At 38.1% G+C, this 23,723-nt stretch overlaps 1 long non-coding RNA gene and 1 pseudogene across 2 annotated transcripts in view; one reads left to right on the forward strand and one right to left on the reverse strand.

Moving 5' to 3' along the window:
- LOC103694789 (glutaredoxin-1-like) lies at positions 1-14,255 on the forward strand (annotated as a pseudogene).
- LOC103694790 (uncharacterized) overlaps positions 8,245-23,723 on the reverse strand; it is a 25,395-nt gene continuing 9,916 nt past the window's right edge. The window contains 2 exon segments of one of the 2 annotated variants that reach the window (NR_190804.1): positions 8,245-8,695; positions 13,911-14,903. This is a non-coding gene — a long non-coding RNA (uncharacterized LOC103694790). 2 annotated transcript variants of the gene reach the window in all.

A 23,723-nucleotide genomic window follows, 5' to 3' on the forward strand; every position in this document is an offset into this window, starting at 1 on the left:
GAAGCTGGCCTTCTGTCTTGGTATAAAAAAAAATGAAAAAATATGTCGTCCATGGGGAAACTCAGTGAGTCCTGCATAGGAGTTGAGAGGGTTCCCTGAAGAGATAGCCTTGATCTGAGCCTTCCACATATGGGAATCAGGAGCTGCAAGCCCTTCAGAACCATCTGGACTTCCCTGCTTGTTATGGTTCCTGGAAATCTTAGAGTTTATATCATTAATTTATTTATTTCAAAAATTAGGTTTTGGGCATGGTAAAGTTGTTTTTCTGAGAGCTCATGGCTTTTACTCTTATTGCCCAGTAGAAAAAGGTATTAAGGAAAAACGGAAGGACAAATAATTTGTCCTCAGCTCAGAGTAAACTCCTCCGTGCTTTGGATTCTTAGGGTGCAGTTTGTTACTGACCCTGATATCTGGGAGAGAGAAGTGCTACCAAGTTGAGACTTTATCATCTCAGTCTTTTCACTATTATTACTCTGACTACCATCCCCTGACTGTGACCCTTTATATCTCTGAGTCAATAGGTGAGATTATCTGACAGTTTTATTTTCTTTAATTTCTTTATTTTTTTTATTTTTTCAGCAAATTTTATGTGTTTTACAAATGGATATTTCTATATTTACATGCCAAAAGTTATTTCCTTTCTCAGTTTTCTGTCCAAAAGAGCCCTAACTGGTACACTTAACCTTTTTCTACAACCCCTCTTACTGCACCTTGATATTCCCTTGAACTGGGAGTCAAACCTAGTTTGGACCCGAAACTTCTCCTTCAACTTCTGCCCAGAGAGGCCATCCTCTGCTACATATGCAGTTGGAGCCATAGGTCTATCCATGAACAGTCCTTGAATATTGACTTAGTAACAGAAACCTCTGGTTAATTCCCATTGCTATTCTTATGGGGATGAAAGCCCCTTCAGATCTTGCAATCCTTTCTCAAAATCTAAAAACAAGGTTCTGTTTTCAGTTCACTGGTTTGCCACTTGCGGTCACTTCTGTTTTAACATGGTCTAGCTGTGTTTCTCAGGAAATATCTGTATCCGGATATTGGCAGCATGAACTTCTTAGCTTCATCAATCTTATCTAGTTTTGTTGACATATATATATAAATATATATATATGTATATATATTTATATATATATGTATGTATGTATGTATGTATATGTGTATGTGTATGTGTATGTGTATGTGTATGTATATGTATGTATGTATGTATGTATGTATGTATGTATGTATGTATAAATTTCCATGTGTACGGAATGCTCTGAATGGGATTCTTTCAGTTTCTACTCTAAATTCATAGATATATTTGTTCCCCCTTTTAAAAAGGACCAAAGCATACACATCTTGGGTGCCCTTCTTAGTCTTCCAGTTGTCTGTGGACTGCATCTTGGGTATTTTGATCTTTTGTGCCAATATCCACTTTCGGTGCTTTCATACCATGTATGTTTTTCTGTGATTGGGTTACCTCAGTCAGTATTATACTTTCTAGTTCAATTCATTTGTCTATGAATTTCTTGAAATCTTTGTTTTTGATAGCTGAATAGTACAACATTTAGCAGATGTGCCACATTTTCTGTATCCATTCCTCTGATGAATGCCATAAGTATTCCTTCAAACTCCTGGTATCATTATTAAGTCTGCTATTGAAGGAGTTAATATAAAAACTTCATAAAAACTACAAAAGTACAGCAGATAAGGGGATAGGACAGAACGGGCCTGAGACATGCCCAGTCAAGCCTAAAAACAAGGTCAAGAGATTGTTCCAAGGAATAGCAGCCACCATCTCCCCTGAGTCATCGGCCATCCGGACCAGCAACTCTCTGTTCCTCTATAGTTAATATTTACCAAACTGCCTGCTCTGCAAATAAAGATAAGACGTTCTCCTAAATTGTGAACACTGCAGCCCACACGTACTGCTTGCTGGTGAGACCTTGTACCCATTTCCCTTGCTGATATATAAATCAACCAATCAAGTATAACCTCGCTGATTCCCCTTGCCTTCCCCTATAAATAGCTTTAATTTTCGAGTCTTGTTGTCGACTCCTCTGTCACCTGTGTGAGATGCGAGCCATCTCAGAGCTCTGATAATAAAATGCCTCATGTGCTTCACATCAAGAGCCTGTCTCTCATGTTTCTTGGGGAGTTCCATCTTGCATCTGTAGTGGGGTATCCCGTAAGGGGGTCCTACACTATGAACATAGTTGACCATGTTTCTTTATTGCATGTTGGAGCATCTTTTGGATATAAGCCCAGGCTAGGTAAATCTGAGGCCTCAGGTAGTTAAATTTCCAATTTTCTGATTAATCTCCAGACTCATTTCCAGAATGGTTGAACCAGTTAGTAATCCCACCAAGAAAGAAGGATCATTCCTCTTCCTTGACATCTTTATCAACATCTGCTGTCTCCTGTGATTTTTATTTCAGCCATTCTTACATGAGTGAAGTGGGATCTCAGGGTTGTTTTCATTTACATTGCCTTGATGACTAAGTATGTTGAACATTTCTTTAGATGCTTCCCAGATATGTGATTTTCCTCAGTTGAGTAATCTTTGTTTAGTTCTGGAACAAAATTTTAATAGGATTATTTGTCTCTCTGAAGTCTAACTTCTTAAGTTCTTTGTATGTATTGGATTATAGCACTCTATCAGGTGTAGGATTGGTATAGACCTTTTCCCAATCTGTTGGTTGCTGTTTTGTCCTAATGACAGGGTTTTTTGGCAGGCAGTTTTCTACTACAGTTGAGAACTCAAGTTAGTAAACTAGAATGGGGACTGGCACTTCCTGACTTCCCTAGTTGTCCTGAACAGTTATTGTGGAAACTAAACAACCATGTTCAACTCCTACAAGTTATGTCTACCTACAGTCATGGATCTAGAGAGATCTGTCATTGATTCTGGGCATCAGCCCAGTAAAAGTATGCTGATGGAGTGCGAATTTTTCATCCTTGCTTCTGTAACTACAGGCTGTGGTGTGCTGAAGCCAAGATACACACTGTGCAGCTGTGAATATGCCTGAGAAAGCTGTCTCCTTGGATTTCTGAAGCATTGTTAATGATCCAGAGGAAATCAGCACCACCTGCTCAACAGAGCTCTGGAAATGCTCACAATCTTGCTTCATCTCTATATGAAGCTAGGTCAAAAGATCACCTGTCAGGTTTGTTTTTGAATATCCTTCAGTGTGCTAGCTTTGGGGTTCAATGAAATACTATGCAGGAGAGATGTGTGAAATACCTGACCTCTTCCATTAGAGGAACTATTTGCATTCAATTGACTGTGATTGTTCCTGCTCTTTGTCTTTGATCATGCATATCTATTGTGTCATACTTCATTGTTCATGTGGCCAAGTTGTGGGGAAAAGCATTACTCAAAATTTTTCCCACCCTCATTCATAAGGTAATAGATTTTATTGCAAAACTTCGTTCTAGATTAACTGACATAACTTTTCTTCAATAAGGACATCTCTATTATACCAAACCGTGTGTGTGTGTGTGTGTGTGTGTGTGTGTGTGTGTGTGTGTGTGTCTGTTTGTGTGCTTAAATGATTAGTTTGCATGCAAGATTACTTAAACCTTGTCACGGAAAAGAGTCTTTGTAAGAAATCTGCAAACTGTGGATGGGATAGAATCCAAATCTTCTACAAAAACGTGGCCTTCAAAGAAGAGTAGCATAATCTGGTATAAGAGAATACACTTGCCAGTAAAACTTGGAGGAAATACCCTGGCATGTCCACATTATCACTATTAACTGTGACATTGTTCTCCTGGCTTCCATGGCCAGAAATGAGAGCTCTGAAGCCAAGGTGCATCCTGTAGTGTTGTGTATTGGCTTGAGGAGGCTGTCAACTCGGTCACATGACACATGTGAAAGGAGTGAAAAGGCAGTAGATGGACATTGTTGTTGCTAGCCACCCTTACCAGCTGTTCTCTGTTAGTACAGGGCACAGCTGTTGTCCACCCTGAAGGACGCAGCGCGCATGCGCAAGGATGTGTTCGTGTCAAGTCTTTGCCCACCCCAGAGCGTGCCAATGAGATCACAGCTATGCGGCCAATCAGGAAGGAACCCGTTGATTTCGGGGATATAAAGCTAACGCTCTCTGTTCCGCGGTGTCTCTCCTCTTCAAGATGCAATAAACGCTTTGCTGCAGAAGGATCCTGGTGTCCGCATGTGTTCTTGCTGGCGAGACGATAGCACAGGACACATTGTGACATTGCCTTCCCAATGAAAAGATGGAAGTGTTGACAATCTCAGAGTGGGAGTCTCATGTATGAACTTTGACACCCAGCTAAGCAAAATCTAACCTGTCTGTTCACTTACTGCGTACCATCCATAGGGAAGGGTAGGCTCAGATGAAGCACTTTCCTTTGTGTGCTGGACCTTGTGGATATGTGGAAGACCATTCAGCCTCTTGAGACATGGGAGATCAGAGTATGAGAGGCAGACAGAGGGGACAGTTCTGTGTTTGATTTACTGGGCCACCATAACTATATTTTCCATGTAAGGATTTGCTCATAGAAATCTAATGTCTCACACAGGTAAATACCAAGCTGTATGAAGCCTCAATAACACAGCGGGCTCCAGACTTCTTTCTTAGTTACTAGTATTTGCAGGCAATCCTTCATGCCTTGCTTCTAGATTCAAAAATTATTACTTAGCTTCTTATACACAAGGCATATTCTTTCATGCTCTCTCTAGGTATGTGTCTTTCTCTGTACCTCTGTCTCATCTCTCTTTCTCTGTCTGTTTGCCTCTCTGTCCAATTTTTCCTATTTCCTACAACAGTCTTTACTAATGATAACATATCTCATGCCAGTTTTTGCACTTTCTTATCTCATAAACCCCAGTGTGATCTAAACTTGGTGTCCTCTGGCTAACCACAATTAGAAATAGAGTTGACATCCAACTGTACTAGACTAGAACTTTAAGAACTGAGAAGATGTAAAATATTCAACAATTCCCAACAAGCTAGGGCCCAATAAGCATGTATGGAAAGTAAATTTTCAGAGATCCAAGAAATGCATGGAAGGCTGACAATGGCCTAGCTTCTCTTTGCTGGGACTGCCAGCATCAGGATAAAGGTAACACGGAAATTTAATAAACCTGTATAGCTTAAGAATACTTAGTCTCTACCCTTACTTTACAATTCCCTTTCTGTATTTTCCTAATGGATGTTGTCCAGAAATGTAGTAGAGACACACTTTCATGAGTATAGAAGATGCCACATGTGGCACCCAACAGAAGAATTTGACTTTTTATCCCTGGTTGAAGCTCCTTACCAAAGATCTGCAACATCTTTTTTACTATGACTGCTGCTTTGGTGTGTGTGTGTGTGTGTGTGTGTGTGTGTGTGTGTGTGTGTGTGTTTGTGTGTGTGTGTTGTGTGTGTGTGTGTGTCTGTGTGTCAGTCTGTCTGCCTGTCTGTCTGTCTTTGTCTTGGTCTGTCTGTTTCCTCCACATTATTCCTGTCTATAGTTCAGCTTGACTTTTTAATTGTTCATTCCAAGATTGTCCCATCATGCTTTGTGTGAGTGTTTGGTTTTGATGGCTCAAACTGTACCTGTAGCCAGAAGTGTGAATGGCTGATCACATCACTAACACCCTCATGAATAAAATAAGTTATTTTTGAGGCTCTGAGGGAAGTTTTTATCAGAATTTATGTAAGTTTTCTTTATGTTTTACTCCCCCATACAAACTGTACTACTCTGTGGATATTATCCAAGTCTTAGCCTAATTGTATTTATTCGTATACCTGGCCTACTAGGAAGGCAGCATCCCAACCCTCCAATTTTAATTATCAGTACCAATAGATGAGGAATTTGAAGAAATTGGACCTTTATCTATAGAAGATGTCCCCTGAGATTGATAAACTGTGTGGAATCATTGCTTCACTGCCAATCATCCTGACCTAAGTTGTCACCTTCCTTTCTGGTTGTCATTTTGTCTGTGCTACATAAGGTGGGGAGGAACCATCTCTGGGCTGTGTTTGAAAATTGAGTCTTCAGTATTCATGCATAAAGGTGGGAATAATTTCAATAAATTCGACATCTCTGGGTTAGAAGAGCGAGTGACTGAAAGTCTTCCCTTGTGTCTCAAGCAAAGCTACTGGAAAGGGCAACTTCGCTTGTTGATTTGGAGAAGATCTAGTTAATTGGTAGTTATATGCTTTTGAAGGGCAACCACTCCTGGATACTCTAATGTATGCTGGAATTTCCTTGGTATTCTCTGTGATGTCACTAATGCTATGGAAACAGAAACTGTCCTTGTGGCATTTAGTTAGTGCTTAATGGTTTACCCACAGACAATGTTTCAGGGTGATCAAGTTATTAACAGAGAAAACAGAGAACATGGAGAGAAGAGAGAGAGAGAGAGAGAGAGAGAGAGAGAGAGAGAGAGAGAGAGAGAGAGAAGAAATTGGGATTTCTTTCTTGTTATACTTTCTTGTTATAAAAGTGCAAAAAAATGATCTGGTGGAAAGCAGAGGGAGTAAGCCCTGGTCTGGTACTGGGGAGCTACCTGGAGGAGGTGGTCTTGGCTCAGGCCTTCTAGGAGTAGGATTTTTGATCTGAAGCCTCTGGATTCCTAAAGAAGAAATCCAGAGGCAAGAACATGTGATGAATGTTTGGCAGAGAGCAGTTGGACTACTATGAGCTCCATTCATTCTGAATGAGAAAGAATATCAATACGAATATTAACTTTCATCTTCAGAGTATTCCTGGACATGCCATTGGAATTTTTTCACATGAACTGAGAGGGCTACCCCCCTGGACATGTATCAATGTCTCTGACTTTTTGTCTTGAAAATACATGATTAAGGCTTGTGGTCCTGAGCACTATTGACCCAAGACTGTTTGGCATCACATCAGATATGAATTGAAAATGTCCTCCATTTCTTCATGTCTTGGCCAGCTCTTGCTGTTTAGGGCTAGGGGTACTACAGAAGTGAGTGAGGCATATGTCTACCAATCATGGTTCGTAGCAGGAAAGTAGCTAATAGATCCAGCTTTAATAGAGCTTTCCTCCTCTTTCAGTGCTTCAAAGTGTCTGTAGATTTCCCCTTTCATCATGCTTCATTGGGGGACTCAGCATGTTCTCTCCTGTGCCTGGGCCATTACTATGCATGTTCCCTTGTCTTTATCTACAGGATCTGCTGGGAAGGAATCATCCCAACATTCCACCATCAGTGAGCTAGTACAGCTGATTTAGAAGTTGTAGAAACTAACTAATGAGCTCCAGAAATGACCTGTGTTTTGGGTAAACTCTCAGGAATACTGACCCATTGTAACAACAGGATTTGAACAAAAGATAGCCATTATGCCCAGTTCTTTGTTGACTGTCTTGACCCCGCTGTGTTAACCACAGTTTTCTCATATCACAAGAAAGAGCATCTCCAATGTCCCCATGCATAATTTAATTTTATCACGTCCCTCTCAGTGGTAGAACATGAAGACAGGATAGGACTGTGATGGGAAGCTATTTCATTTCTCAGAATAGCAGAAGCTGTGGTTTGAATAGCAGTCTTGAGATATGGCAAGTAGTTTGTGAACTCTCGTCATGGATCTAAATAGACATAGAATGCATTTCCTGTCCTCAGAGAATCAAAGAAAGCTGGTCAGCAACAATACCACAGTAACTTAGACTTAGGTAGGGAAAGTTTTATTTATTTATTTTTTATTTCTTAATTTATTTTAAAGATTTATTTTATTTGCTTAATATGAGAATATTGTAGCTGTCAAATACACCAGAAGTGGTCATCATATGCCATAATAGACTGTTGTATGGCACGACGTTTTTGCTGGAAATTAAACACATGACCTATGGAAAAGGAGTCAGTGCTCTTAAATGCTGAATCATCTTACCAGCCTAAATTACTTTTGATGGTGATGCTGATTGTATTGAGGACGATGATGGTGATGGTGGTGATGATGATGATCATGATGATGATATGATGATGATGATGATGATGATGATGATGATGATTATACTGTAACCCTAAATAGATCAAGACTTATACTCCTCCAATGCTCTTCCCCTCCCCTGTCTCAAGAAGTACTTTCAATAAAGAAGACACCATCACAGCAGCCCTTCCCTCAGAACTAAAAGAGAGAAAAGTTTTACTTTGCCTTTGTTATGGAGATTTTTCTTGTTGACTGGTTTCATAGCTTCAGACCTGAGGCCAGGTAGACTATGGAAATGGGAACCCCTTTTGGAGGAATCTGCTTACCTTGGAGAAACTGGGAAACAGTGAGCAAGGGTAAGATGTGGGTTCAGCACTTTATTTCTTGGTGAGAAAAAAATCTCCTCTTCACATCCTGGGAATCAGGTAAGCAGGGTAAGCCAGCATGGCTAACAAGTCAATCTAGGTGGGTAAACGTTCGCCCATTAGGTATACAAGGGGAGCATTTCATTCACTAAGCTGAATGTATACCCTGTCTACTATGTTCTAAATCCATGCAAGGAAAGATTTGTGGATTTTCTTTATCCTGTGGCCCAACAAGTGTGTTTTACATTCTTTGTGCAGTTTCTTCACTGATATGAATTGGAGAGAATGGAGGGAGCCAAGGAAACCCACAGAAAACATCATTCTACATTCTAGAAGATAAAGGCCTTCTCATAAAAAATGAATCTTTGTAGCTTTGAATTCAGCAGTTAGGTAAATTGCAAACTCTGGTCATGCAGCTGATATCTGGTACACAGGCCTGTTGACTGGAAAGAAAGCATCAAAAATTAGCATGAAATAAAAAAAAACACCTTAAAAGTAAGTGAGAACTCTGTCACATAGGAGTAAGTGGTCCCGGTGAGGGTCACAAATAACATGAAGGGTATTTTGTTTAGCAAGTGTTATTCTGCTGGAATACTCAGATGTTCATATGTACTTGATAATCTGTCATGAGAGACTGTATTGATGTCATACTTTAGTCCAGAAAGACCATACCCAAAAATATATTATTCCTTCTGCAGTACAGTGGTGAAACTACTTCACATCACACATTTTCATGTGAGCCTGAAATTAAAGTTCTACACAGATGAAAGCATTACCTCAATCCTTGTCTTAGTTATTTTTTTAATTTGGAAAATGGTTGTGTGTTCTTCAGTTCCACACATGAACTGAAGTGACTGTTCCTCAGAATCTATACATAGAGGACATCGGAGTAGAAGTTGACATTTTTAGCCAGGGTGGTCTCCCCATGTGTCTCTGGGTCTTAATAAGCGCATAGTCATATTTTAGCTAAGGGAATCATGTAGTAGCCAAAACATTACAGAATCAATCTGCTGTAAATATTTTTTCTTTTACACAGTCCAAGCAGTGTGTATCAAAGTCTGTGTATAAAAGGTTGTAGATACTTCACCATCCATAGATGATAATATATAAAGAAGATTCCCTTAGGGCTACACAGATTGATCAAGGAGCCCCTACACAATTCTAAGGCAGGAGGGAAAAGATATCACTTTGCTTGGAAACTTACAATAATATGATGCTGAGGAGCTATGTGGAGTGTTAATAGATAATGGGAAAACACCTAAAAATCACATGTATTTATAAAAGATGCTATTCAAAAATTATCCAGTGGCAGTTTGGCAACCTACATTAAGCACAAAGAGATTGATTTGCCTCTTCACAGATTCTGATCAGAACCATTGGGAATTAAGAAAATTACATGAGAACTCACTTGTGTATCACATGACTGTATAACTAGGGAGTCATAGCATACATTACATTCAGGAAGCATAGCTTGAACTTATCAACAGTGGAGGGAGTGCATATAGTGGATGAGGTTTAGGTATGAAACTCAAAATTCCAAAATACCAGTAGATTTGAGATTAGAAGACAATAAATACTTAAGGAGTTTAGGTGTAAAAATATGAACCTAAAGACCCAAAAATTATGTATCATTCAGCACTGTATACCTAAGGAGAAATTAATAGCTCATATTATGAGATTATTCTGTGACCCAGAGGTATAAGGAAATGGTGCAATTTGAAGTGATTAGATATGTTAAAGAGGCATGCAAAAAAAGAGGCCATGGTATCTTTGAACAAGAGTGCTTTTCCAACACGTAACATGAGTGACTGTGGAGTGACCTAGAAACACACACACAAACATACACACACAGACACACACACATACACACACACATACACACACACACACACACACACACACTCACACACACACATCCTACAAACAATTTACATGCTCTGTGCTGTGTGTGGCATGCTGGATTTATCCAAAATATGAAGTGTATACTCCACAAGTAATTTAAACCAAATGTCAATGAAAGAATTCAGAATTCCTCTTCTTTCTTGAGAAAGCATTCTGTGAATGAGCGATGCTTGTATTTTAAATTTAAGAGGGATGACTTGAAAAGAGTAACAACTGAGTCCTACTTTTAAAACAGCATTTGCAAGATGTTTCGTGACTCAATTTTGATTTTATGGACCTGTATTTGCTCAGTTCTCATGATTGTAGGATTAAACCAGCTCATTACTAGACATAACTGTGTAGGGACAGTAAGAACTTTCACAATTCTTCAAGTTGAAAACCTAAGAATCCATACTGGCAACTGCTTAATGCAAAATGGAGAAACTTGTGCTTGGGTAAAGTCCAGTACCTAAGACTGAGCAGTTGGTTCAAACCCAAGGTGAAATATTGTATGTTAACAAGCACTACTTGGTGCAGAACATGTTACTAAAATGAAGAAAGTAAGGGCTTCGGGAAATATGCATGAGGAAGACTTTGAATGGTCGAAATTTTATGCTATAAATTTAGTGGTACACATGAGAGGATGAATTTTCAAAATGATTATCTCCTTAAGAGTGTGAATATTTAAGCTGAGTAAATGCTGCAGCCCAGGTAGAAAAGTGAAGTGAGTTTCCGTTCAGACATTGGAATCCCCTTCATGCTTAGCATGAACATGGGAGGGTTTCAAAGAAATGTTGAAGGACACCAAGAGCTGCTGTCTATCCAGGAGGAGTCTCAGAGGATTAATTCGTTCTTGTTATGAGGGATTTCCAAGTTTCTTATTGGAAATAGCTCAAGAGAAATTTAAACCCTTGAAACCAAATTCTGGACATGTCTCATCTTAGCTTTGGAAACCTTGACCTGTAAAGGCCCAAAGAGGCATAGCTTGATTCATCTTTAAATCTGTATTACACTTGGTGACTGCCGTCCCGCTATGTTGCCAAAGCCAGTCACAGGGTAATACTGTGGTGCTAAACCTTCAGCAAAAGAATGCTGAGTAGCTTGATGACTGTGTTTTGTTTCTGGTTTGAGTTTTGTTTTCTTCAGGTATTAGCTTTGTTCAGTTTGGTGAAACTTTTCTTATTCATTCTTTATTAGTTTTTGTTCTTGTGGATTTGAAGTATGGTTAAGGTCATGGATTTTATATTATGATTGTATCATTTAATCACTTTTTCAAACAATTAATATTTATTTTTCAGAATAGATTGTGGTTTTCAACTCTTAAGAAACTTGTTTTTTGTTTTGTTTTGTTTTGTTTTGTTTTTGTTTTGTTTATGTGTGCTGTAGCCATCCTGTAATCCCAGAAACCAAATGCAGAGGTAGATCACTGAAACTTGCAGGGGCCTTGTGATTGATAATTTGTTCACAGCAAGCCAGAGGTATACATGTGGATTGGAGATTCAATGTGCCTAATGTGGCCTAATGTGGATACCAAGTTCATGATTGGAAAGGTATTCATGATGCGTCCTTGCGGTCATATATCTAGGTTCTCCTAAAATGTAGTACTTTAGAGATGATCATATAGAACAAACTAGTGAGAAACTCAATAGTTTTCCTCTAATGACTTTCAGGAAATGAAAACATTTATCAAAGGAGTAAAAATAAAAATCAGGAAAATCAGAACTAATCTTTCTCTGCTTTCTTGAAATATAGTCTCAGTGGGAACCACACAGAAGAGATAATGTATTCCACATTTTTTAAAACCTTTTTTATTATAGTCAGTTTTTATGTTGTTGTACTTGAATATGTGTTTGGTGACTATTTTGGATAGTTGTTTGGTTTAGTTTATTATCATTATCACTGTTATTGCTATTATTATTTCTTTTATACGTAAGTGTTTTGCTTTATGTAGTGCTATGCACCACATACATACAATTCCCCCAGAATGCAGTCAAGGTCAGTGAATTCCACTTGGAACTGGGTTATCCTCCTGGTTCTATGTTAAGGAAATGTGAAAAAGTTGATGAGCTATCTCTCCAGCACCTGCCCATGACTTTTATCCTCTCTTTTATACTGTAAGAGTTGAACTGGAACAAACTCAACCAAAGGAAGTAGTTTTGTGAGAACTAAGGGAAAACTTTTATGGGATAGGCATGCTTATTGTCTAAACTGCCAATCATCCATGAGGGCATTAGTAGATACAGCATCATACTTCAGCATATCTTGTTGCAAGGGTTGGAGCAGAACTATCAAATCTCATCCTGTGTTACGATGTAGATTAGACTCATCAGATTAAATTAAGAATTGAAAAATTCTCCTGTGCATGAAAGTGGTAAGGAAATCATTTTGATGTATCATAAATACACTGCTAAGAGCAGGATTCAAACTAGTCTGTGTGTATGCAGCCTGCAATAGAGACCACAGATCTTTGGTGGAGAATGATCCAGTTCAAAAATCAGAAGGGAGAAGGATGGTTGATATTGTTCTTGTAGATCTCCCAACATTTAAAAAGTGTTTCTTCCCGATGAGTGAATGATTCTTGTAAAGCAACTCCTGGAATGAACTTCTGAGACCAACCATCAGCCTGAGAATTAATGTGTGAATGAAGAAATTCTGTGTCTCTCCAGACTATTGCTTTCAAGGCACAAGCCAAAAGTTTCCATCCTATGAATGATACATATACACATTATAACTGGATGGATACAGAGTTTCTTCAAGTCCATGAATGAGGTATTTAGCAGTTGACATGGCTCAGCAATTAAGGAAATTTGTGCCAACTCTTGAGACCTGAGCTCCTTCCCTATGAGCCCCATGATAGAAGAAAAGAACAAACATCAGACAACTTGTCTCAGATTTTTATGTGGTTGGGATTTCCTGGACTTGGTCCACAGAAGGATGGAAATCAAGCTTTCCAATTCGTGTTTATCCTATAATACTTCTTCCTGATGCACTTATGCAAATATACTATTGTGCATTTCATTGATAGATTACTTTTGCTATTTGAATTCTGTTGCCAATAACTATAGGAAATAAGAAGCACTGTATCAAAGCATCATATGAAAATCATACTAAGAGAATGGGACCATTGGTAATTTGTAACTGAGCTGAAACACTTACTAGACAAAAACTGCTGTAAAAAGTCTTCTCTAGATTCCTGGTGTAGAAGCCGGGGTTACCTAACAGAGAGTAGAGCATGAATCTCTGTGTACAGAGGGAAGGGATTTATCACAATGATCACAGTGTGTGGGGCACATAATTTAAAAATGGATGGATATTTGGAAAGTCCAAGAATCCAGTACTTGATCAGTCTACAAGCCTAGATGTCTCATCTGGTCATTATTATATGGTTAAATCCTCAGTAGGCAGGTTCTATTGTCTGTGAGGGTTTGGTAGCAATGTGAGTGCAAGCTAGAAAAAGGAACAGCTTCTTTCTTCCATCTTTTCTATGGGCTTCAAATAGAATGCATTGTTAAGAATACATCAAGGTTGCCATTTTTCAATAGACCAGTACCTTAAACTGAACATTATTTTCAGGGAAGCTGCAGGCTCACAGCATGGCTCAGGAGTACGGGAACTGCAAGACTCGGTCTGTGAATATGTTCCTGTTCATTGAGCCCACCTACCAGTATTGCAGAAATACCGAAGGTATTCTCAATCAACTCCTTCTAAAACATGGTCTTCTGGGATTTGTATACATCACAGCCACTAACAACACCAATTCAATTCAAGATTACTTACAACAGCTCGCTGGAGAGAGAACAGTTCCTTGGGTCTTCATAGGTAATCAAAGTCTTCATAGGCAGACGCAGTGATATAATCTTCCTGCAACAGAATGGGGAGCTGAAGACATTGCTGAAGCAGACTGGAGCTCTGCTGTTATGGAAAGGCTGGCAGTAAATCCCATGCTGACAGCTGTCATCCATGCATGCCGAAGGCCAGCACACCTGAGAATTGATGTGTGACATGGAGGGGGACAGTATTTTCTTGTGACGTGGATTTTCAAAATATTGGCTTTTATTCTATTTCTCAATGCTTATATGATGCTGTTTGCAGATCACACAGAATTGATTATCCATACTTCATGTGCTGACATGTCTCTGCCTCTAAGCCCATATTAGCAATCCAGTTGATCTAACTCTCCAGCAAATCAATAACTGTTTTTCTACCATTCTGTTCTGCTGAAATTATTTTGCAGAACTCTACTTCCTAATGATCATTAAAACAATGGATATTGTGAAGTTGATAAAATCTACATACAGGCCTTTCCCACTTCAGCATTTAGAGCTCTCAAATGGTGTTCTCAACTTTTACTCCCATAAGCACAGAAGTCCACAATGATATAAGGATGCTGTTTGAAAAATCAGATGAAGAGTTTTAGCATAGTTGTTCCTCACTGTAGCAGTATTAACGTAGATAGCAAAGCATATGATGAATTCAGCTCTATTCACAAACTGGTTATTTGCCAAGAAAATCTCAAGCAGTTGTGAGTTGATTCTAGTCAGAGTCCCAGAAAACTCTAATGTGAAATGCAAAATTTCAGGGCTCTCCTTCAAAGACTGTCTATGAAATAAGTTGCTTGCACAACACTGTCCTAAATTATTTATTCCATTCACACATTTACATTTTGCTTTGATGTCTTGCAATGACATGTATTAACCATGGAACTGCAGGTCTCTTCTCTGGTCTCCAGTGAGAAGGATTCATGCCTAAAAAAGATGTATCTGCAGATGACTACAAAAATAAAAATAAAGAATAGATCTTGATTAAAGTTCCGGGTTAAAGATGCAACATCCTACCACAAAGAACAGATTAGAAGTAGATTTGACATATATAATTATATATATATATATATATATATATATATATATATATATATATATATTTACATGGTCTTCTAAGATTTGTATACATCACAGCCACTAACAAAACCAGTTCAATTCAAGATTACTTCAACAGCTCGCTGGAGAGAAAACAGTTCCTTGGGTCTTCATAGGTAATCAAAGTCTTCATAGGCAGACGCAGTGATATAATCTTCCTGCAACAGAATGAGGAGCGTGTGATATATATATATATATATATATATATATATATATATATATATATATATATATATGTATATATATATATGTGTGTGTGTGTGTGTGTGTGTGTGTGAGTGTGTGTGTGTGTGTGTGTGCATGTGCGTGTGAGTGTGTGTGTTAAATATCAGACTTGTATGTCTGGTATTTTAAGAATGGTTACCTGGTTGAAGATTATTTCTAATGTCGTCTTGAATCTGTTCACAAGGACATTATTGAAATATTTTTGTATCGGTGTAAAAAAGTATGTAATACTCAGTCTTCTGCTCTTTCTGTCATTCGTTTGTAATTCTTTCTCCCTTTCTCTGTACCATTCTGTTTATCTCATTTTCACCCTGCCTTACTCTCTTTTTGTTTTCTGTCAATTGTTGGATAATACCAGATTCAAAATAGAATTTTAATACATTCATTCCTTTTGTCTATTTTATGGAATCGTCGAAGAAAATTTCAATGCTCTTTAGATGTATAATCAAAATTTTGAACTGAATACATATGGTCCTATGATATTTTATGAATGAGATATTAAGTGTCCAACCCTGTGTCATTGTTCAGCATAGTGGGGTTTAAATTATGCATATTGAGGTGATTGAATATTGGTATAGCCACTACATCTAGTAAATCATTAATGGTTTAAAATTATTCTATATTTGGAATGTAAATATAAAAAGATTTTCTGCACCTGTACTTCTTCTCTTTAATTTTGTTAATTCTACCCTTTCCTGATCTAACTTGGCCAGAGGTTATGACAATCTTGTTAATACTTTACACGAATGAAATCTTCCTTTCATTCATTATATTGTTTTCCTCATTTTATTGATTTCTGCCATGATGAGTTGGATATACATGTTATACCCCTTCCACAAGACTCAAAAGCCACCCTAAAACAAGGTGCAAAGAGATTGTAGGTGCACAAAATGTGGGGGTGATCATAGGGAAATTGTGTCCTGGAAACACAGAGTTCTTTCCTCATGAAATATAGCAGCTGTGGTTCCCTGCACAGTTTCAAGCCAGTCCACAGTCCAGAATGAATTGTAAATGCCTGAAAGTTGTTACTCCTAACTGACATACTATGGACAGTTAGTGTCTTCTGTTGGAGGGTTGAACGATTTTTGTAAGTCGTCATCATGGGGGTATTAAACAGTATTTTAATGAAGAAGATATAAAAAGTTAGGATTCAAAGAAATATAGTGATGTAGGTAAAATAAATTGGAAAATTATCATCAAAATAATTTTGTTAAAATACTCAAAAAATAAAACAATCAAAGTATATTCCTCAATATTATGTACATAGAGAATGTTTCATTATATCGGGATGTTTCTTAAACTGACCTCTATGAATTTAGTTGGTTACAACAGATCTGCCAATTCGGTGAGTTTAGTGAGACCACATTATATGGTTTGACCTTAGTAAATTTAAAGTGGCTATTTTCAAATATAGTAACCGTTTTTTCCATGGACACGTTCAACAATGGGCTTCTATAAATCATAATGAGAAAACAAAAACACTGTATATCCAGAAAAAATAATTAATTGGGTACATATCTAAACAAAATACTCACAATTGAAAAAACTTCAATGATGAAGAATCTAATGGAAAATATATATCATCCTTATACATTATAGAAATGAAAATCAAAATTATTCTGACATATTTTATCCCTTAAAGAAACCTTAGTTTAATAACACATGAGCCAACTTATCTGTACTGTGTTATGGAGAGAGGAGAACATTGTTATACTCCTGGTGGGAACACAAACTCCTACAGCAACTTTAGATATAATTATGATGTTTCTTCAAGGATGTAGAAATGAAGGTACAATATACCCAAACTTATGGGACACAATGAAAGCTGTGTTAAGAGGAATACTCATAGCACTGTGTGCCTGCAGAAAGAAACAGGAAAGAGCATATGTCAGCAGCTTGACAGCACACCTAAAAGCTCTAGAGCAAAAAGAAGCAAATACACCCAGGAGGAGTAGAATGCAGGAAATAATCAAACTCAGAGCTGAAATCAACCAAGGAGAAACAAAAAGGTCCATAGAAAGAATCAACAGAACCAAAAGTTGGTTCTTTGAGAAAATCAACAAGATAGATAAACCCTTAGCCAGACTAACGAGAGGACCCAGATAGTGTGTCCAAATTAACAAAATCAGAAATGAAAAGGGAGACATAACTACAGATTCAGAGTAAATTCAAAAAATCATCAGAACTTACTATAAAAACCTATATTCAACAAAACTTGAAAATCTACAGGAAATGGAAAATTTCCTAGACAGATACCAGGAACCGAAGTTAAATCAGGAACAGATAAACCAGTTAAACAACCCCCTAACTCCTAATGAAATAGAAGCAGTCATTAAAGGTATCCCAACCAAAAGAGCCCAGGTCCAGACGGGTTTAGTGCAGAATTATATCAAACCTTCATAGAAGACCTCATACCAATATTATCCAAACTATTCCACAAAATTGAAACAGATGGATCACTCCCGAATTCCTTCTATGAAGCCACAATTACTCTCATACCTAAAACACACAAAGACCCAACAAAGAAAGAGAACTTCAGACCAATTTCCTTTATGAATATCGACGCAAAAATACTCAATAAAATTCTGGCGAACCGAATCCAAGAGCACATCAAAACAATCATCCACCATGATCAAGTAGGCTTCATCGCAGGCATGCAGGGATGGTTTAATATACGGAAAATCATCGACGTGATTCATTATATAATCAAACTGAAAGAACAAAACCACATAATCATTTCATTGGATGCTGAGAAAGAATTTGACAAAATTCAAAACCCCTTCATGATAAAAGACCTGGAAAGAATAGGAATTCAAGGACCATACCTGAACATAGTAAAAGCCATATACAGCAAACCAGTTGCTAACTTTAAACTAATTGGAGAGAAACTTGAAGCAATCCCACTAAAATCAGGGACTAGACAAGGCTTCCCACTCCCTCCCTACTTATTCAATATAGTTCTTGAGTTTCTAGCCAGAGCAATCAGACAACAAAAGGAGGTCAAGGGGATACAGATTGGGAAAGAAGTCAAACTATCACTATTTGCAGATGATATGATAGTTTATTTAAGTGATCACAAAAGTTCCACCAGAGAACTACTAAAGCTGATAAACAACTTCAGCAAAGTGGCTGGGTATAAAATTAACTCAAATAAATCAGTAGCCTTCCTCTACACAAAAGAGAAACAAGCTGAGAAAGAAATTAGGGACACGACACACTTCATAATAGACCCAAATAATATAAAGTACCTCGGTGTGACTTTAACCAAGCAAGAAAAAGATCTGTACAATAAGAACTTCAAGACACTGAAGAAAGAATTTGAAGGAGACCTCAGAAGATGGAAAGATCTCCCATGCTAATGGATTGGCAGGATTAATATAGTAAAAATGGCCATTTTACCAAAAGCGATCTACAGATTCAATGCAATCCCCATCAAAATACCAATCCAATTCTTCAAAGAGTTAGACAGAACAATTTGCAAATTCATCTGAAATAACAAAAAACCCAGGATAGCTAAAAATATCCTCAACAATAAAAGGACTTCAGGGGGAATCACTATCCCTGAACTCAAGCAGTATTACAGAGCAATAGTGATAAAAACTTCATGGTATTGGTACAGAGACATACAGATAAACCAATGGAAAAGAATTGAAGACCCAGAAATGAACCCACATACCTATGATCACTTGATTTTTGACAAAGGAGCCAAAATCATCCAATGGAAAAAAAGATAGCATTTTCAGCTCAACATGTAGAAGAATGCAGATTGATCCATGCTCATCACCCTGTACAAAGCTTAAGTCCAAGTGGATCAAGGACCTCCACGTCAAACCTGATACACTCAAACTAATAGAAGAAAAACTAGGGGAGCATCTGGAACACATGGGCACTGGAAAAAATTTCCTGAACAAAACACCAATGGCTTATGCTCTAAGATCAAAAATCGACAAATGGGATCTCATAAAACTGCAAAGCTTCTATAAGGCAAAGGACACTGTGGCTAGGACAAATCGGCAACCCACAGATTGGGAAAAGATCTTTAGCAATCCTACAATAGATAGAGGTCTTATATCCAAAGTATACAAAGAACTCAAGAAGTTAGACCGCAGGGAGACAAATAACCCTATTAAAAATGGGGTTCAGAGCTAAACAAAGAATTCACAGCTGAGGAATGCCGAATGGCTGAGAAACACCTAAAGAAATGTTCAACATCTTTAGTCATAACGGAAATGCAAATCAAAACAACCCTGAAATTTCACATCACACCAGTGAGAATGGCTAAGATCAAAAACTCAGGTGACAGCAGATGCTGGCGGAGATGCGGAGAAAGAAGAACACTCCTCCATTGTTGGTGGGATTGCAGACTGGTACAACCATTCTGGAAATCAGTCTGGAGGTTCCTCAGAAAATTGCACATTGAACTGCCTGAGGATCCAGCTATACCTCTTTTGGGCATATACCCAAAAGATGCCCCAACATATAAAAAAGACATGTGCTCCACTATGTTCATCACGGCCTTATTTATAATAGCCAGAAGCTGGAAAGATCCCAGATGCCCTTCAACAGAGGAATGGATACAGAAAATGTGGTACATCTACACAATGGAATATTACTCAGCTATCAAAAACAACGGCTTTATGAAATTCCTAGGCAAATGGTTGGAACTGGAAAATATCATCCTGAGTGAGCTAACCCAATCCCAGAAAGATATACATGGTATGCATTCACTGATAAGTGGCTATTATCCCAAATGCTTGAATTACCCTAGATACCTAGAACAAATGAAACTCAAGACAGATGATCAAAATGTGAATGCTTCACTCCTTCTCTAAAATGGGAACAAGAATACCCTTGCAGGGAAGAGAGAGGCAAAGATTAAAACAGAGACTGAAGGAACTACCATTCAGAGCCTGCCCCACATGTGGCCCATACATATACAGCCACCCAATTAGAAAAGATGGATGAAGCAAAGAAGTGCAGACCAACAGGAGCCGGATGTAGATCGCTCCTGAGGGACACAGCCGCAATACAGCAAATACAGAAGCGAATGCCAGCATCAAACCACTGAACTTAGAATAGGACCCCCGTTGAAGGAATCAGAGAAAGAACTGGAAGAGCTTGAAGGGGCTGGAGACCCCATATGTACAACAATGCCAAGCAACCAGAGCTTCCAGGGACTAAGCCACTCCCTAAGGACTATACATGGACTGACCCTGGACTCTGACCCCATAGGTAGCAATGAATATCCTACTAAGATCACCAGTGGAAGGGGAAGCCCTGGGTCCTGCTAAGACTGAACCCCCAGTGAACTAGACTGTAGGGGGTAGGGCGACAATGGGGAGAGGTTTGGGAGGGGAACACCCATAAGGAAGGGGAGGGGGAGGGGTATGTTTGCCCGGAAACCAAAGAATTATTATTAAGTAGTAAATAAATTTAAAAAAAAAAGAATATAGGAGTGGATACATCTAAAGATATAACTCAAGGACATATATCCAAATCTTGATTTATTCTAGTATAGAGACTCTTGATAATTTGGAAATATTCAAGTTGTTTTTTAACAAATGCATGCATAAGGAAAATATGGTGCATTTACAGACTAGAAAAAGGAGAGCATGTAATTTCATCATAGATGATTTAACCCAGATCAAAAAGGGAAAATGGGATACTTATTCACTTTAACCTTAATGTTAATTCAGCAAACTGTGTATCTGTATGATCAGTTTAGTGTCCGCTGTTTTTATTTTGGCAAGTACAACTGTACTTATGAATTGCTGAGTGACATTGTCAGGAACAGGAATGTTAAATGTGAAGAGACAGGGAAGAGGGAGACAATGGAGGGATTATAGAGATGTACAGCTAAAAGTGAGAGAACTTTGAGTCATAGAATGGAAACCTAATGGAGTAGAAACACTTTTTTTAATTTTTATCAAGGTTAATAACAATTTATTATAGGTACAGTGACAGAAGTTAAAAAATGATTGGGTTTTTCTATGTAAATTTTCAATAATAAGTACATCTCAAAAATTATGGATTTCAGCTTTCAGTAAACCTGTAGTACAGATAATGACTGTATAGTCCGTAAGGAGTGAGATGTGAATGTCTCTCTTGGAAACATAAATGTATTATATTTTATACATTAAATTTATACAATAATCTATGTATTTGTTCACATTTCAAATGTCATTTCCCCAATTTGTCTGTCAATTTGTCACACAAGCCTTTATTATCCTCTTTGTTTCTAAGATGTTTCTCCCCCATCTACATGCCCACTTCCACTTTAGTCCTCTACCATCCCCCTTCTCTGGGATATGACGTCTCCACACGACTAATTGACTCCCTTGCCAGGGATGGAGGGTGAGGCAGTTGTCTCTCCATATGCTCTATGATCTATGTAGTAGAGGCCATGGACTGACCCAAGTATACTCTTGTTTGTGGTAAATTTCCTGAGACTCTGAAGGGTAAACTTAATTGACAGTGTTGTTCTTCATATTCGGCTCCAATCCCCTTCAGATCCTTCAGGCAATCCCCTAACCCTTCTTTTCTGGCTCTCAGTGTCTGTCAAATGATTATCTGTATCCGAATCTGTCACTATCAGGTGATATTAGAGCCCCTCAGTGGACAGACATATTAGGATCTTATTTGCAAGCACATCTTGACATCAGGAATTCTCTGAGGATTTGGAGTCTGTGGATGAAATTGTTCTTCTCGTCGGGTGGTCTCTGGATTGTCTTTCCTTCAGTCTCTGCTTCATTTTTGTCTTTCTATTTTTTTAGACTTTGGACATTTATAGGTTAAAGATTTTGAACTTGTGGGCATAACATGCTCTTCACAGGTGGGCAAATCTAGCCACAGGAGGTAGACTCTTGTGGTTCTATCTCTTTGGTGCTCAGTATTTCTTTTTTTTTTTTTTGTTGTTGTTGTTCTTTTTTTCGGAGCAGGGGGCCGAACCCAGGGCCTTGCACTTCCTAGGCAATTGCTCTACCACTGAGGTAAATCCCCAACCCCGTTGCTCAGTATTTCAGCTACCATCATCACAGTAAATTTATGGGAGCTCTTGCATCCTGGCATCTATGACTTTCCTGGGGATTCCCAAGTTCACCATGCACCACTGATGCTTATTTTAATTTATTCCAATTTTCCTCTAGATTTCTCTTTTCGCTTTATATTATTTCTACTCCCCTCATTTTGTCCATCCTTCTCTACTTCTAACAAGTTCCCTCGATCCCTCTGTCTTCCATTATCATTTTGTTCTCACTTCTAAGTGGGTTGCAAGAATCGGCAGTTGGCCGTCTAACATTTTACCCTCCATGTGATAAATGATTTGTGTATTGGGTATACTGATCTTTGAGGCTAACATCCACTTCTCAATAAGTACATCTCATATTATGTCCTTTTCTATCTCTGTTACTTCACTAATTTCCAGGTCCATCTCTTTGCCTACACAGTTCTTGGTTTCTTCATTTTGAATACCTGAGTATTATTTCTTTTTTTTTAAATATAGCACACTTTCTGTATTTATTCCTCATTTGAGTTGATGTATATCAAGATTGTTTCCAGCATTTGACTAATATAAGTAAGGCTGCCATGAACATGTTCAACCACATGACACTGTTATATGTAGATCAGTTTGAGTATTTGCGTTGAAGTGAGTTGTAAAGCCAGGTCTGCAGGCAAAGCTATTTGCAATATTCTCTGAACCTCCACATTGGCTGTACTGCTACTAATCCCGCCAGCAGTGGAGGAGTGTTCCACTTTTTCTACATCCTAGCCTACTTTGCTACTGCATTAGTTTTTTGTCTTAGTCACACTGATTGGTGTAATGTAGACTCTCAAGTTTATTTACATTTGCATTTTTCTGATAACTAAGGATGTTGAACATTTCTTAATGTGTTTCTCAGCTACTGGGATAACTCAGTTGAGAATTCGTGGCTTAGCTCTCTAACACAGTTTAAAAGTTGGGTTAATTGGTTGTGTGGGAGTTTACCTTTCTGAATTATTTCTATGTTTTTTGTTATGGCACTCTACCAGATATAGGTTGGTTAAAGTCTTTTCCAAATGTGTAGATTTCTCTTTTGTCCTATTGGCAGTATACTTTGCTTTAAAGAAAAATTTGAGATTGATGAGATTTCATATATTGACTGGTGATCTTATAGCCTGATTCTTTGGTATTTTGTCCTGAAAATTTCTCCTGTGCAAATGTGATTTAGGCACTTTCTGACACTTTCCCTTCGGTTGGTTTCTCCATATATGATTTTTTATAGATTTCCTTGATGCACTTGGACTTGAACTTTTAAGAAAGAGATAGAAATGGATCAATTGGCACTCAGCTATATTCAGACCAACAGTTAGGTTAGCATCTTTTCTTAAAATGCTTTCTGTTATGTAAACATACTTAGTCATCAGGTAAATGCAAATCAAAACAACCCTGAGATTACACCTCACATCAGTG

This window comes from Rattus norvegicus, chromosome Y (assembly GCF_021556685.1).
Source record: "Rattus norvegicus strain SHRSP/BbbUtx chromosome Y, alternate assembly SHRSP_T2T, whole genome shotgun sequence".
Lineage (NCBI taxonomy): Eukaryota > Metazoa > Chordata > Mammalia > Rodentia > Muridae > Rattus > Rattus norvegicus.